The sequence below is a fragment of the Danio rerio genome, chromosome 4, assembly GCF_049306965.1.
Source record: "Danio rerio strain Tuebingen ecotype United States chromosome 4, GRCz12tu, whole genome shotgun sequence".
Lineage (NCBI taxonomy): Eukaryota > Metazoa > Chordata > Actinopteri > Cypriniformes > Danionidae > Danio > Danio rerio.
This window is the reverse complement of record NC_133179.1, coordinates 65,856,599-65,873,875: the sequence shown is the minus strand read 5'-3', so window position 1 is coordinate 65,873,875 and position 17,277 is coordinate 65,856,599. Positions and strand designations below refer to the sequence as shown.

General features: G+C 34.3%; 1 protein-coding gene, 1 long non-coding RNA gene and 1 other non-coding gene across 3 annotated transcripts in view; 2 read left to right on the top strand and 1 right to left on the bottom strand.

The window, feature by feature from the left end:
* LOC100536192 (protein NLRC3-like) overlaps positions 1–17,277 on the top strand; it is a 122,228-nt gene that overhangs the window by 93,661 nt on the left and 11,290 nt on the right. The window lies entirely within an intron of this gene.
* On the top strand, positions 299–371 carry trnar-ucg (transfer RNA arginine (anticodon UCG)). Its single transcript has one exon. It is a non-coding gene; the product is annotated as a tRNA-Arg (tRNA).
* Positions 11,124–17,176, bottom strand: LOC110439510 (uncharacterized). The gene is made up of 6 exons (XR_011011015.2): positions 17,099–17,176; positions 16,684–16,760; positions 16,289–16,364; positions 13,860–13,911; positions 13,573–13,650; positions 11,124–11,928 (listed from the first exon to the last, which is right to left on the bottom strand). It is a non-coding gene; the product is annotated as an uncharacterized lncRNA (long non-coding RNA).

Sequence of the window (17,277 nt, the reverse complement as noted above, 5' to 3'; positions counted from 1 at the left end):
ACCCATAATATGGGCTCTTTAACTAAAGTCACAGCAAAAGGTACTGCAATTAACAAAGAAACACCAAATGACCACTGCTTTTTCTGTGACAGACAAAGGGCTCATCCAGGATTTGAACCTGGGACCTCTCACACCCAAAGCGAGAATTATACCGCGAGACCAATGAGCCTTGTAAAAACACTCTGCAGTGCCACAAAAAAAATCTGTGAAACTGGTCCAATCTTCGTTTTGTCCATGTTTTTGTTACGTGGGTCAACAACTCCCCGGATGCATATTAAAGTTTAAAGACAGTCAATACAGCCCAGTGGCCTAATGGATAAGGCACCAGCCTTCGAAGCTAGGGATTGTGGGTTCAAGTCCCACCTGGGTTGTCTTTGATGCAGTTCCTTTTAAGTTGGCTGTGCAGCACAATCCAGTGTGACCTTCAAAAAGCTAGGTTCATACCCTTGGGTCAAAAAGACATGACAATGGAAAACTCGTCAGAGAAGCTGTTTTGTCATTAGGTGTACACACCAGATCGTCTGAATGCAATAGGGATCCTAAAGTGCTGTTTTCTGGGTTACAAGAACTTTTTGAGCCATACAACAGATATGGCGAATGCTAGTTTTGGCCCAGTGGTCTAATGGATTAGGCATCACTCTTTGAAGCTGGGGATTGTGGATTCAAGTCCCATTTGGGTTGTGTTTGTTGGGTTAAATTTAAGTTGTGTGAAAAAATCCTCACTTGTCTACTCAAAGCTTAGGTGTGATGATCTGAGGACAATAGTTAGCTTCAAATTCTCAGACTTGCTGCACACTTCAATTAAGATTTATCCAATCTTGCTTGAATATAACTGACATGGCCTAGTGGCCTAATGAATAAGGCATCAGCGTCTGGAGCTGGGCATTGTGGGTTCAAGTCCCACCTGGGTAATTTTTGAAACTCTCACTTTAAGTTGAGAGCGATGTTTGGTGGATGAAACACAGTAGCTGTGAAAACATTCTTGAGATGTGTTTGCGTGTCATTAACTTCCTTCATTGGCATGCATATTACCTGTTATGACTAAAAGGGTAACAAAATTCTTAACGCGAAAGGTCATTTTGAATCGTGCATGGTGCCTACAGAGAAGAGACTGTACAAACACAAAAATGGTGCTCACATATAAAGCTAGTGGGTTGTTCAAGATCCATAAACAAATCTAAAAATCGAATCATTGCTGCTTTTTTTTGTCTGATTAATTGTACATGGTAGACTGATTTACAGTAGGTGAGAGTTCAATGTGGCTATTACCGCCGGGCATATACCACCGCCGCTTTAAATGGACAAGCACGTGTTTTCAATGATTGACAGCAGTTTGTGAATATGCCGCCAGGGGGCACAAAGGGATGTGAACAGCAGAAATAGTATATACAGTAGCTGTAAATATGCTACTGTTCTTATAAATGAAGATGAAACGATAAAACGAAGCATTTTAATTCCTTCATTAATCATTAAACATTTGTTAACACGCTTTATTATCATTGTAAACTTAAAAAAGTGCAATGAGGATTCATTTTGGAAAATAGAATTGAAGAAATAAAGACAACTAAAATAAAAGCACAAACATTCAGAACAAATAAGTAGGCCTAAATAAATAAATAAAGCAGTCTTTTAGACTAAATACAGATATGAGTAATTTGGAAATATTAATGTATTAATATTAATAATAATGTGGGAAATATTATTTTAAACTAGAATAAAATGTTTGTCAAGACAAACTTTAGGCTGGCTTGAGAAAGCTTAGACTGAATGTTTTTTAAAGTAATTTTTAAAAGCTTAAATAAAAATAGTGCTTAAAAGTAGTTGTACGTTTTAACAAGCTTAACATTTAAAGCAGTTTTAAGTTTAAAGTAGCTTAAAGTTTTGAGTAAATTTTTTTTATTAATTACATTATTTTAAATCTACTTTATTTTGATTGGACTTCAACTGCATATGTGTTATCTACTACAATGCAAAGTTACTTGTCAAATAAATGACCACGGAGCATTAATTTGAGTTTAAGTTATTATCTTGTTCATGAAAACTGCATGCATGGAAAAAGAGAAAAAAATCAGTTAAAGATTTAATAACTCTCCTTAAAAAAACTCACCTTTTATTAGATTTAGATTAGACTTTTATTACATTTAAATGGTTGTTTGTCTCCACCTATTGTCATAATAATGTCATTTCTACAGATTTATTCTGTCATCATTTTGAGTGAATAAATCATTTTTCCATGGTTTAGTAAATCATAGTTTTGGCTTTTCCTACCAGGCAGAAAGGAGCTTTAGTTATTACATAGTTTTATCAAAACTTGTCAATTATTTATTGTCAATTGTTTGCACACAATAATGTTTTGTCTTGGTGATTGGACCTTCCAGTACAGAGACAAAAAGTATATAGTGCAAAGTTCTGCAAACACTAATAATATATTACATGCACAAATGTATAATATAAAATGATAAAGAAAAACAGTATTGCTAAAAAATGTTACTTATACAATATGTGAATTATTTGCAGATATAAACCTCACAAAGACCTCACCAAGATAGGCTACTCTGCATTAAATCATTTAGTAATAATGACCTGTTAAATTAAAATGGTAACTATGTTTAATGTTTATGCAGTAAGAGTTTGATAACTGCTATTGATCTGATATTGGTAATGTATATTTTTGTGTGGAGAAATACATTGATTTAAATTGTCTATTCATTGCCATTATATATTGATAATTGTATATTTTTATGTTTACTTGAGTATCTGTTTATCGTTCACACATTCATAAAGAAGTCACACTGCCAGCACTGAAACACTTGTCACAGTATCTTCTCATTATGTGTGTGTTTAGTTACATTTCAGATTGTGTAGCGAGTAAGCTACAGATTGGAAGGAAAAAAAACTGGGAAAAAAAAACAAAAAACGTGCAAGTTTGTGATCTTTTTGGGATTCATCCGATCTAATTTTGCTGCTAAATTAGAATAAAACAGTAATTTTCATCAAAAATTTATAATATATTTTTACATTTTCTATACCGTGGCAGAACCCCAAAAACTAGAAAAAAAGAAGTGAAAGACGATAGCAAAGTGATAGCTCAAAAGGATAAATAGAAATATTAATTTAGAATCACGGATGACTTGTTTAAGCGCAATAGCTCAAATACATGTCATAAAATAATAATAATAACAATCATAATTTAAATAATGAAATTATAACCTATCCCAATCCTGACATAGCTGCGTTTAAATAATAACTGAAGACGCTCCTTTAATGCATTCGCATGTTAAATTATTTTAAATTAGACGCCCCATCCATAACCAACCTTAAATCATACCTTAACTCTCTGTTTAACTTTTCCAAGTAAACTTTTGTTAAAAATGTTTTGTGACATTCTCATAAAATCTCTCTGGTTTTGAAAATCTTTGTTCGTAATTGTTCTTAGCCCTGTCAATGTTTATCTATTTTTTATTATTATTATAATATTTCCTCTCCTGTTTCTCTTACGTTTATATTCTTTAGCTGTCAATATAATACTTAGCGTCTATGGAAGAAAGAGTCAATAAAGATAGACAATGTGTAACATCATATTCATCAAAAGACGGTTTATGTGCAAGTAACCGCACCGGTCCGAGCAGGTAACGAGCCAGCATGGGAGACAAGCTCCGATAAGATTGCAGAACAACGTCTGTCCCTGGATCCGAGGAGTGAGCTTTACGCGATCACCAGCAGGCTTTCGTTACATAAGGGCAAATATAGATGACTAAACCCTCATTTACTCATTTTACTCATACTTTTTATTATTTATAATGTCCAAGGCATTGATATTAAAATTAAATGCTACTTTTTTGCCTTTATTAGCCTTTTTCTCGCCTGTTTACTGGGTTAAAAATCTTACATTATTCCATCTCCTCCTGCTGGTGAAAGCTAGAGCAGCTGGCGATCTTCAATCTGCAATCTATTGCTTCTCCTGCAGTTCCCGGATGTAATGTTGAATTTTAACAGTCGAATTTGATCCACTGAATTTATGGAAGCGAATATTTGAACTGAAATAAAATGAACTGAAAATGACCTTTTGAATATTATACATCGTATTTTTAAAGGGTATTGAATATTTTGTAAGTGAAATCTGAAAATTGAATATGAATTATTGAATTTTTAAGTATGAAAACGTGTTTGAAATATTTTTCGTTGAAATATTCACAGCTTAAATAAACAGATATGTTAAAATTCAGGACCTAAAAATACAAACCCTGGAATTCAAGTCATAAAAATGCAAGAACTTGTTAATACGGTGTATTATTTTTTTCAGTTTGTGATATTCCACAAGCTTTTTAATTCAAGACTTTAGGCATTGATTTTGTTCCATACACAGGCCTTTATCAGCATTTGTAAAGGTTACTAACGCTCCAGTTTCTTGCAGCACTTCACTGTTCTGAATTCTGACTGTAGTTTGGTTTAATGAAGTTTAATGTCATCTCAGTGTGATCAATGCCTAAATGCTTTATTGAAATAAAGAAGTGTTTAGGTTTAGTCTTAGATTTAATTTCACATTAATTAAAGCAAATGAACATTGAAATCAAAGTGTCTTCTCAACCCTGTTACAGTCTTCACCCCCGTCACTGTATTCTCCACCCTGTGACGTTCATATTGTTTAAGAGAAACAATTAAACATAGAAAGACTTCTTGCTGAGGACCAGCCGCCATGTTAAGCCTGACATTGTGAACATGTGGTTTGGGTAAGACATCTAAAGTTAAAGCTTTTTTAGAGAAATGAAGAGAGCACAGATGCATAAGTTGTATAATTATAATTAAATCACATCTGAATCTAAAACTCCTCAGAAATGTGATGTTTTAGCCATTAAACTGGTTTGAGGCACACATGAGCAACAGGGAAATGTTGGTTTTACAGCAAAAGCTTTGTGAAATCCTATTATTAAACTCAGTTTAGTCCGTTACGGGGTTGAGAATAGCGGCTGTGCAAATAAGAATAAAAGAGAAAATAATATAAAGCTTTAATGGCTGAGGGGGGAAAAGATGATGTTGTGAACGCTTCAATTGTGCCTCATGATGTCGGCTATTTAACAATATCATCAACACACTTTTAAACATGAGTTTGCTCAAGCTGAACTATTAGCCAACGCCAGGAATGAGCCTTATATTCTCTCAACTCTTAAACGTGCGCACACTACAAGATCTGAACACATCGGGTACAGCACACTACAGGACACTATTGAGATGACTGTGCCTGATGGAGCACATCACCCGACTGCAGAAGAACTCTGCTGTTTATTATAGGCCAGCGCACACATATCTGAGCGACTGCCAGAGCGAACAGCCTGCAGAATAAAGACAACAGCTGCTTGTTGAAGAGTGCACATCATGTCCAAACACACGTCTGATATCCTGAGGATTATTCGGGATCAGAGAGAAGACGAAGGCGGATGAACAGAAGGAATGGATATGTGATGATGCTGTAGGGGGAAAGCAGTGTGGAGAGTTTTGTGTAAAGCACCATTGACCAAACGTGTTGGGGATTTACAATGGAGGATTCTGCAGGGGATTGTGGCAGTGAACGCTTCATATGTGTTGTTCACTCTAGTGTCCATGACGAGTGTCTCTTCTGTGCACATGGAGAGACTGTGGATCATCATGGCTATCTGGAGTGTAGACGCTGAACACAATAGTTTGATATGTGGAGCAGAGTTTTCCTGAAATGTGGACAGAATTGGACTCAGTGTAAGTTTCTTCTGGAGCTGGCGATAGTCAGAGACACAGACTGAAATGGCGGCTCATTCACTGTTCAGCTGCTCAAGCAAAACTTGCTCTGCTCACCACAACAAGAACCAGAACAGATGATGAACACCATCAAGAGATTTAGAGATTTAAAGCAATTCTCTCTCTCTCACACACACACACACACACATACACACACACACAAACACACTCTCTCTCACACACACAAACATAGAAACTCTCACACTACACACACACACAGCAGTGAACACATGCGCACACACACACACACACACACACACACACACAAACTCTCACACACACAAACATAGACACTCTCACACTACACACACACACACACACACAGCAGTGAACACATGCACGCACACACACACACACATATGCGCACATACACGCTCACACACACACAAATGCGCACACTCTCTCTCTCTCTCTCTCACACACACACACACACACATACTTGTTTTTGTGCATTGTGGGGGTCACCTGTCACGGTGGTTACGTAATGAGGACCGCCCTTTCTGATGATGTTAGAGACATAAAAAAAAATAGTTTGCCACACAAAAACACAAACTATTTCATAAAATCACTTCAGATTTTGGATATTCCGCAAATTTTTTTTTAGACCTGACACAGTGGTCACTTGTGGGGACATTTCAGGTTTTGTGTAGAAGTGGGGTCCGCCACATACACAACCGATTTTTAGACAAAGTGGGGACCAATTCTACACACACTTTACTGGTTTTGAGACAAAGTAAGGACCAGTTCCAGATACACATTACCGGTATTGAGTCAAAGTAGGGACCAGGTCTACACACACACTACCGGTATTGAGTCAAAGTAAGGACCAGGTCTACACACACATTACTGGTATTGAGTCAAAGTAAGGACCAGATCTACACACACATTACTGGTATTGAGTCAAAGTAAGGACCAGATCTACACACACATTACCGGTATTGAGTCAAAGTAAGGACCAGATCTACACACACATTACCGGTATTGAGTCAAAGTAAGGACCAGATCTACACACACATTACTGGTATTGAGTCAAAGTAAGGACCAGGTCTACACACACATTACCGGTATTGAGTCAAAGTAAGGACCAGATCTACACACACATTACTGGTATTGAGTCAAAGTAAGGACCAGGTCTACACACACATTACCGGTATTGAGTCAAAGTAAGGACCAGGTCTACACACACATTACTGGTATTGAGTCAAAGTAAGGACCAGGTCTACACACACATTACTGGTATTGAGTCAAAGTAAGGACAAGATCTACACACATATTACTGGTATTGAGTCAAAGTAAGGACCAGGTCTACACACACATTACTGGTATTGAGTCAAAGTAAGGACCAGATCTACACACACATTACTGGTATTGAGTCAAAGTAAGGACCAGGTCTACACACACATTACCGGTATTGAGTCAAAGTAAGGACCAGGTCTACACACACATTACCGGTATTGAGTCAAAGTAAGGACCAGGTCTACACACACATTACCGTTTTTTAGTCAAAGTAAGGACCAGGTCTACACACACATTACCGGTTTTTAGGCAACGTGGGGATCAGATCAGCACCCTTACTAATATTAAATTTTAAACCTCAATCAAGTAAATCAAATTTGACAGTAAACTACTTTAGAATTTTCATTTGAAGAGCAGGTCAGTTTATAAAAAATGTAATTTGAATACAGAAGGAACCTCAAGATCCAAACAGGAAATGGTCCAGAATAGATTTAATAAATGTTATATTTAATATAAATAATTTCCACAAAACCTTTAAACACAAAAAAACAGTAAACACAAAATCCATGAAACTCTCTTGCATGTCTAAAAGCAGTTCTCATTGGGTATAACAAGCTTCCACATAACTCTTCCATGTCTGCATACACATTTAGTTAAGTGCAATAGCAAACAATATTAAATGGTTAGTTCACCCCAAAATGAAGATTCTGTTATTAATTCCTCTCCTTCATATTGGTTCAATCCCTTGCTGTCTATGGAGGATGAGGAGTTCTTGCACTTCTTCTAAGTTATCTTCCTTTGAGTCTGAAGATGAATGAAGGTCTCAGGGGGTTAGAGTGAGATGAGGGTAATTAATAATATAATGTACATTTTTGGGTAAACTCTTAAAACCCACCAGTATGTTCTATTTCTGTTTCTGTCGTATTGTAACTATTTGAAAAAAAAAAAAAAACATTAAAAATATTTAAAAATATATTAATAAAGAACTGAACCCCACAAATGCACAGAGACCTTCATCATATAACCAAGCAACCAAAACTCCAAATAGACATCATTTGTTAAGCATTAACTCTACATTAATAGTAAGCAGTTTATAAACACAGCTAGATGCTCTATTGTTGACTTATAAGCATGTGTAATGTGCTCAATTTTTGTGTTTTCATACTTTGTTTATAATTCATTTTTCATAACTAAATGAAGTATTGCATTATTTACAAACTGTCTAAGAATAATTGGTGTTTTTTAAGATCATTAAGAATGAGTAAATAAATGATTAAAAAACTATATAAATGAACATTTATACATTTACTATTCAGGCATATAATGAGGGCTAAAAAAAAAGAAAAAAAAAATGAAAATCCAATCGGTTCACTCTAAGCAGAATTTATATTTTTTCGGTTCTGTTCTTGCGTTGCTTAATAGACAAAATATTCCGAAAACAGTTTTCTAGAAAAAAAAAAAAAAAAAAACTTTATTTAATTACAAAGTATTGCAGGGCTCTAGAGTGCTCTGTTTTTTAATGGTGCAACTAAAAAATCTATACGAGGGGTAAGATTAAATGAATTTTCAATAAGTATCATTAAAGATATATTTATAATATGAACTTGCTTTTGGTTATTGATTGACAAGCTGTTTAAAGGTGCTACACACAGCCCCACACCTTGGTATCGAGCGCAGGCCCGGCGCTACATTTAGATGTTGTATAATATGAAATAGCAATAAAAATTATGAAAATTGTTATGAAATAGTTTTTCAGTTATGTAGCCGAATAAAAATATTTAGTACACTGCACAGTGCAATTATTATTTAAATTTATTATATCCATTATTATTAATATTAGTAAAATTGACAAAACACAGAACTCTTTTGAACGTTTGCTTTCATTTTGACATGCTAAAGCGCACTTTTACAGTTTTGTAAAGAAACATCCCATTATGCAGCAGCAGACAAGTTAGGACACTTAAAAATGCCTTTTGCGTTCAAAGATGAACGGCCTGTGACGTCAAGTTTACATTGTTATAAATTAAATAGATATAGCCTAGTGTGTAAGTGAATTTGCTGCAGATCCACCTCTCACATGTGCTGCAGGTAGGGTAAATGATAAATCTTTTTAAAAAATTTACTTTAGGCTATACTGCTATTTGCCCATGCAAAATTAAACACCAGAAAATATATCGTAGGCCTATATTAAGAGCTAAATTACAGTTAGCATCATAATTAGTTCAATTATGTGCTGTAGGCTATTGATTGACCAACACCCCCTGTATTTAGTTTACACACTGCAGGTCTACACTTCTGATGTGTATTTTGAATTACTTGTTTTAAATGACAGTAAGACATGCTATATTTAGTTTTTATTGTAAAATATACATTATAATCCAGTACAAAGTAAAATAATATTTATTAATGGCCTATTGGCAGCGTATAGCCGTTAAGCTTATAGTCTAAGCATGTCATTTTATTATTATTAACATAAATTACAAACTAGCATCCTTATGATTTTATTTCGTTTCTGTATATTTTTATCAAACGAAAAATGCAATGAGTTATACTTTGGTTTTAATTTTATTAGAAATTTAATAGCCGTTTAGGCAACACTACTTCTACATGTCATTGGCTCTGATTGCGTTTTTTACAGATAACCTATATACAAAGAGTTTTATTAAACAAGTGCACTACCACAAGATATTTTTGTAGGTGTAAAAATCTAAAAAGTATCATTATCATATTCTTGCCTTATTCATCTTTAATATAAATATAAAATTTAACACATTCATTGATTAAACTAGGGATGCTAACGATTACTCGATTGATTTATTGTCGGTAACCCTTTAAAACCGATAGACCTTATCGATGACTGATTAAGCATGGGCATTTAATAAGTTATGCTTTGCTCTTTGAGATGCGTCCACGATTTCACACATTACATAATCAAGTGTGCGCAGTTTAGGCTACGTTACCCTTTTTTAGACAGTCGTGCACTCTCTTGACTTTGCATATTGGTTATGCACATATTGGTCATACCTATTATGCTCAGATCTCGTTTATCCGCTGGTGCTGCCATTAATCCGCTGGTCAAGTAATCAAAAAGTAGGCTACATGACGTTTAATTATGGGCAGGTTATTAAGACCAAACATTGGTTGTGTAAACTTTATTACGTTCTCTAAAATTTTGAAGTGTTTTATGCTACATTATCTTTTTATAGACTGGCATAGGCCTAAATACGCATCACGGCCAGACATTTATAGTTTATATAAAAACGAGCGTCACCGTCGCATTTGTTCACATGCTTTAAATTAATGCTTTTTGTCTCCCAAATTCATATAATAAAGAGAATGATAAAATAACATTATTAACCGTTTAACTGTAAACGTTTCTGTTCAGAACGATTAAAGTTGACCTTTTTTTTCGGTTTTCGTTTCTGTTCCTGAAAAATGTCATTTGATTCTGTTTTTCGTTTCCGTTCCTTGAACCGGTTTGGAGCCCTGCATATAATACGTTTTTCTGCATGTTAAATAATGCTTTATTAACTCAACTTCATGCAGTTTTGTGATCTAATCTAAAGAGAGGACTATTGATGCTTTATAAATCCCTTATAAATGACAATTAAAGGCTCAGAATCATTCATTTATTCATTTATTTTCATTTTGGTTTTCTCTCTTTATTAATCCGGGGTCGCAACAGCGGATTGAACCACCAACTTATCCAGCACGTTTTTATGCAGCAGATGCCCCTCCAGCTGAAACCCATCCCTGGGACACATCCTTACACATACACACTCATTTACTACGGACTATTTTAGGCTACCCAATTCACCTGTACCGCATGTAGGAGCACCTGGAGGAAACCCACACTAACACAGGGAGAACATGCAAACTTTACACAGAAATGCCAACTGACCCAGCCAGGGCTCGAACCAGCGACCTTCTTGCTGTGAGGTGACAGCACTACCTACTGTGCCACTGCGTTGCCAGGCTCAGTATCAAATAAACAATAAGTATTTGCAATCGTACCTAAACAAATACAATTACTGTAAATTTTAAACATTGCTGAATAACAGGAGTGTCGAAATACAACATCATTTGATAAAACAACAATATAATAATTTAACAATACATTACGTGTAAAGCAATTTTATATTTAGACAAGATTGCAATGATTTACTTTTCATTTGATACAGTTTCATTTGAGCATCTTGTAATAAGTAGAAATTAATAGTAATTTTTCCTCTATATAATGTAACTGAGCCTTATATTGTCATTTATAATGGATTTATAAAGCATGAATAGCCCTCGCTTTAGATTAGATCACAAAACTGCATGAAGTTGAGTACAGAATTTTTTTAATAAGATTGCAAAGATTTATTGTTCATTAGATACTGAGCCCTAAATTGTCATTTATAAGGTATTTATCAACTATAAACAGTCCTTAGGTCACAAAACTGCATGAAGTTGTGTTATTATAGCATTTACTAACACACATGGTTACAATTACTATATGCCTGAATATAACATGTATAAATGTTCATTTGAATAGTTTATTAATCATTTATTAACTCATTCTGAATTATCTTAAAAACCACCAACTACTCTTATATACAAATAGTTTGTAAATAATGCAATACATAATATAGTAATGAAAAATGAATCAGTAACAAAGCATGAAAATACAATTTAGTCAAGTCAAGAATGCAGCGTTTGAAGCTGTATTTATAAACTGCTTCCTAAGTCTATTTATGTAGAGTTAGTGCTAAACTAATGATGTATAGTGTGCAGTTACTATGAAAGTGTTATTCAGAGTCGAGATTCAGTTTTTAATATAAAAATCCAAAGCTGACCAATCTCTGGTTTTTAGAGCCAATGGTTCAGCTTTCACCACAGCATGTACTTCCTGTTTGCTCCAGGATCTTCTCTTTATGGGACCTATGGGTGGTTAAAATATAAAAAAGTGGTTTTAGTTGCATAAATGTTCAGTCATTTTTACAACATGTGCTGTTATGTTAGTTTAATATTGTGATAGAAAATGCTAGAAAAAAATGTCTTGCCTATTATTAAAAATACTTAAGATGGAGATGGATTAAAAAAATACTTACTATTAAATTCAAAACTGGTTAATGGGGTTACACTTTATTCCATAGTCCAGTTTAGACATTCTTCTAACTATGCGTAACTCTGCAACTACGTTAATTATCTCACCGTAAAGTATTATGTATTAGAGTATTTGCATACTGTTAGAATGTTCAATAAGACTAACGCTCATCTGATTATCAGTAGAGCAGTGGTTCTCAAACTGTGGTACGTGTACCACTAGTGGTACGCGGGCTTCCTTCTAGTGGTACGCGGAGGAATGAAATATGTCATGTACATGCTACATATATTTTAAAATTTATCAAAAATGATGTATATAATATGCCATATATGACATATAGCCTATATTTCTGAGGTAATCTGCCACGTTTTTTTATCTGAGCAGAGTTGTAGCCGCTTTACTGAGCCTACTACGCTACTGTATTTCAATACTGCTCATTTTTGGTGGTACTTGGAGAGACAATTTTTTTCTGAGGTGGTACTTGATGAAAAAAGTTTGAGAACCACTGCAGTAAAGTATTAGCAGACTGTTAGCTCAAGTTTAGCTCAAAACACTACACTGTAACACATATCTGTTCATTACCAGTTCCTGTATTTTGTGATTTAAAAGTGTTTTTTTTTTTTTTTTGGTGGTGAATTGCATTATGGGATGTTGATCTCTGCTCTGTGCACTTTTGATGTTGAAAATTCAACTCTACAGTTTAACAAAGTGACTTTTACTGACATTTTAGTAGTTTGAAATAATATAATGTATAAGAAATAATATATAGAGATAAATAAGTCTTTAGAATAACAGAAAATGTACCGGCAGTTTATTACAAGGTTTCTGTAGCATAATATACAACAACAACCCAAACAAAAAGTCACTTTTTTTTTTACTTTTTAAGATTAAAAGTTGTTGGAAGAAAGATCAAGATCCCATAATGCAATTCAAAAGCAGAAACAAACAGATTTCATAAAAACATGAATCACAAATTATGAAAAACTGCTAATTTAATTATTATTACTTATTTTTATTAATTTTAGAGTGTAGAGTATTAGCTGACAGTTAAGGTTACCTCAATAAAACTGACTCTCATTGGTCTCAGTAAATAGTACAGCAGACTGTTAGGTTACGCTCAAAATTAGTACAATATGACTAACTCTTATATAAATTTAGTAGAGCATTAGCAGTGTTGATTCTAACAGACAGTCTAATGGCTGTTAGTTGACAAGTAGTTGCAGTTACTTGTAGTTAGTAGTAGTAGTAGATTATCAAAATAAAGTGTAACCAGATATGCAATTAGTATATTTTTCCAAAGTATTTAGCAATATTGTTTAACTAACATGAAATGAGACATCAAGTGCAACTGTACTGAAATCATCATGGAAGTAATGTGCTTCTGTCCTGTTTTACCCTACATGTTATGTAAATGAGCTTGTGCATTTGGACTTGTACAATAACACAAGTCAGTCACAAATTAACTTTAATGATCATACCTCTCTTTTTTGTGAATGCTGGGTCTGCTTCACTATCTTCACAGACACTGTACCATGGTGACGATACTTGAGGGGACTCTGAAAGTAAAAATCAAGTCTGAGAGTTGACTTCTCTGCAGAAAGCTTACCAAAATATTTTTTTGATTTTGTGTTGTTCTTTTTAATGGGTAAAATCGTGTGATGGTAGCTTAAATATAGTTTTCAAACATAGCACATACATATCATGATAAAAATTAACATTCTGAAAAAAGAAAAATTCTGATCAGAAAAATAAATAATATTTTTACCTTTTAGATTGGACTTCACCTCCTCCAAAATCACGATCCACTGTAACTTTCTCTGAATGTAAAAACCCACACAAAAATACATCATTTAAAACAATATGGTATATGTTTGCAAATACAAATGTGTATATAACATCCAGAAAATCTGGCACTGTATTACATGTTTGTGTGTAAACCCACGATTTGATCAAGATTCCACCCTTTAAAATCTGCCGAGCGTCTGTTTTCAAGTCCCAGAAAAACTGAGTTGTGGGAACAGAGCAGTTCTCTTCTGCAGTCATACAGTCATAACTCACATACATATGAAGAGTTTGGTTGCAAAATGCGATAAACGGCATTTTTTGACATTTGGATTTTATTATTGGAAATCACTGTTCAGATGTACCTTAATCTATGTGTGAATTGCTGCCATTAATAACATTTAAGAATGCACATTTTAGGCCAAGTACAAAACGTATTTTTTTTTCACAAAACGCAATATCCGTCAGACCAGTTTCTTTACAAAGTGCGATATAACAGTTAGAGAACGTTCAGGATGCGGCGCGAGCTTAGCATCCCCTGGGAAGAGGGTCATCGCCGGTGAAGTGCTCAGAGTTTGCTCATTGATTTAGCGATAGAAGATGAAGTCTTCAACTTCACAAAAATGTATAAAAAGGCCACAAAAGTGGACCAGAATAAGATACTTCTGCGTCAACAATACACAAATGCAGCAGGGAACGAGTCTCCGCTGATGTCAAGAGAAGGCCTAGGAGCGCCTTTTTTCCTACTCCCCATCACAAGATACCTGTCTGCAAGGCGACATTTCCAAGTGTCCTTTATAAGTTTATTTTTTAAATAATTTCTTACATGTAGCTGAGTAGCCTATCTGAAGATTTATTTATGCGGTTGCACCTATTATTTATAATTAATTCTTGTTGTTGTTGATTTATTACAAAGGAACTTAAAGGGCACATGTTGTTATGGAGAAAACGGTTTAGCTTTTTCACAACCAAATAAATAAGCTATTATTATTATTATTACAGTGAAATAATTAATTAAATATGACATAGCGAGGCAAGTTTGTGTCACGGACTCAGCTCCGCCCGCTCTAATCATACAGGTTTGGTTTTCTGCAGCGGTGTGGAAGGAGCCGCCCTCCACTCTTTCTGTACCAAGCTAAAGGTCATTTATCTAACTAACTTAATCTTACTTATCAAACAAAACATTGATTCACTAGCTTTTGGTAATGGTATTAATGTAGTATAATATAGCCTAAGGTGGATGTAGCGTTTTGCAAAAAAAAAAAAAAAAAAAGTTATGTTATGTTGTGTACATTCTGGCCAAATCTAACTTAGAATCTTATTATTATTAATCAATCTTTGCATATATTATTCCATATATTTATGGTGTATAGTTTTTTTTTAACCAATTTAAGATGTTTGACAATGTGGGTTGGATTAATATGTAGCATTTTGGCATGTTTTTTTACTTAATTATAGATATAAAATTAAATAAAAAATATCCTGGATTTGAAAATATTGTGTTCCTGGCTTTCACTGAGCTCAAGTTATAGTTTAATGTACAGAAATTGTGAATGAACTTGACTGTTAATGTCCTGAAAAATAATGTCAAAATAACCAACATTTTTTTAAATGGATATATCTCGTTCTGCAATGAAACTCTTTATATACAGTTGAAGTCGGCATTATTAGCCCCCCTGAATTATTAGACAGCTTGTTTATTATTTCCCCAATTTCTGTTTAACGGAGAGAAGATTTTTTTCAACACATTTCTAAACATAATAGTTTTAATAACTATTTCTAATAATCATTTCTAATAATGGACTTATTTAATCTTTGCCATGACGACAGTAAATAATATTAGACTAGATATTCTTTAAGACACTTCTATACAGCTTAAAGTGAAATTTAAAGGCTTAACTAGGGTAATTAGGTTAACTAGGCAGGTTAGGGTAATTAGTCAAGTTATTGTATAATGATGGTTTGTTCTGTAGATTATCGAGAAAAAAATATAGCTTAAAGAGGCTAATAATTTTGTCCCTTAAATGGTGTTTAAAAAAATTTAAACTGTTTTTATTCTAGTCAAAATAAAACAAATAAGACTTTTTCCAGAAGAAAAAAATATTATCAGACATAGACAGCAGTACTCAAGGTTCGCGGTCTCCACTATGTCAGGCCTTACTGTGTGTGTATTCAGGACTAAGTGTGTTTCACAGCTTCTCTAACATGCCTCTGGTCCCCACAATGTTACACTAGTGCATACATTCAAAAATTAGGACACACACTCTGTTTCATTTCTATATTTTGATTAAGTTAAATAATTACAATGAAATGCACCACTACTACGACAACAACTACTACTACAACAACAACTACTACTACAACAACAACTACTACTAATAATAATAATAACAACAACAATAATAAACACACCTCATCAGAGTTGTGGGTCACGTACTGGAGCAGAGCAGTTCTCTTCCTCTGTCATATGGTCATCCTTCAATAAAAGCTGAATAAAAAAAATAAAAAATATATATTAGTTAGACAGCAGTACTCAAGGGTCCCGGTCCCCACTATGTCAGACCTTACTGTGTGTGTATTCAGGACTAAGTGTATTTTACAGCTTCTCTAACATGCCTCTGGTCCCCACATTGTTACACTAGTGCATACGTTCACCAATTAGGACACACACTCTGTTTCATTTCTATATTTTGATTAAGTTAAATAATTACAATTAAATGCACCACTACTACAACAACAACTACTACTACTACAACAACTAGTAATAATAACAACAACAACAACAACAACAATATTAATAAACACACCTCATAAGAGAGTTGTGGGTCTCATACTGGAGCAGAGCTGTTCTCTCCTTCTGTGATATGGTCATACTTCAGCAAACCTGAATATAAAAAATATATATATTACTTAGACAGCAGTACTCAAGGGTTCCGGTCCCCACTATGTCAGACCTTACTGTGTGTGTATTCAGGACTAAGTGTGTTTCACAGCTTCTCTAACATGCCTCTGGTCCCCACAATGTTACACTAGTGCATATGTTCATACATTAGGACACACACTCTGTTTCATTTCTAGATTTTGATTAAGTTAAATAATTACAATTAAATGCACCACTACTACAACAACAACTACTGCTACTACTACTACTACTACTACTACTACTACTACTACTACTACTATTACTAATAATAATAACAACAACAACAATAATAAACACACCTCATCAGAGTTGTGAGTCTCGTACTGGAGCAGAGCAGTTCTCTTCCTCTGTCATATGGTCAACTTTCAATATAAGCTGAATATAAAAAAATTTATATTAGTTAGACAGCAGTACTCAAGGGTTCCGGTCCCCACTATGTCAGACCGAACTGTGTGTGTATTCAGGACTAAGTGTGTTT